We start from the raw sequence: 790 nt of genomic DNA on the forward strand, positions 1-790 counted from the left end.
ATGATCAGTCCTCCCTTTGCGAGGGTCACCTCTCCGTGGAGGAGGTTCTGGTTGCTCTCCATGGGATGGCCAGGCGTAAGGCCCCCGGGCTGGATGGCCTTCCCATGGAGTTCTATCTGAAGTTCTGGTCCGTTCTGGGTTCCGACCTTGTCTCTGTTCTTAACTCTTCTTTCGATTCTGGCTGTCTCTCTCTCTCTCAGCGCAGAGGTGTTATTTCCCTGTCTTTCAAGAAGGGTGATCGGTTAGATCCCCGCAACTGGCGGCCGATCACCCTCCTCAACGTCGACTATAAGCTTGCGTCTAGAGCCATTGCTGGCCGGTTGTTAAAGGTCATCCATCTTTTGGTGGCGGAGGACCAGACTTGCAGGGTCCCTGGCCGTTACATCGGTGAGAACGTGGCCCTCCTGCGGGATGTGGCCGCGTTTGCTTCCTTTTCTGGGGCTCCAGTGGCCATTCTCTCCCTCGATCAAGAGAAGGCCTTCGATCGTGTGGACTGGGGTTTTATGCGTTCCACTCTCGTGGCAATGGGCTTCGGTCCGTCTTTTGTCGCCTGGGTGGATCTTTTCTATCGCCGTGTTCAGTCCAGTGTTAATGTCAACGGCTACATCTCGGGCTTTCTCGATCTTTCGCGGGGGGTGAGACAGGGTTGTCCCTTGTCCCCCCTTCTGTGCCCGCATTCCTGGTCTGCACATTCCCGGCTTTCCCCCTCTTTCGCCCATTTCGCAATATGCTGATGACACGTCCCTTATTGTTTCTTCGGACAATGCCATCAAAGCTGTTTTTGAGACCT

The sequence above is a fragment of the Pocillopora verrucosa genome, chromosome 5 (genome assembly GCF_036669915.1).
Source record: "Pocillopora verrucosa isolate sample1 chromosome 5, ASM3666991v2, whole genome shotgun sequence".
NCBI classification, from domain to species: Eukaryota; Metazoa; Cnidaria; class Anthozoa; order Scleractinia; family Pocilloporidae; genus Pocillopora; species Pocillopora verrucosa.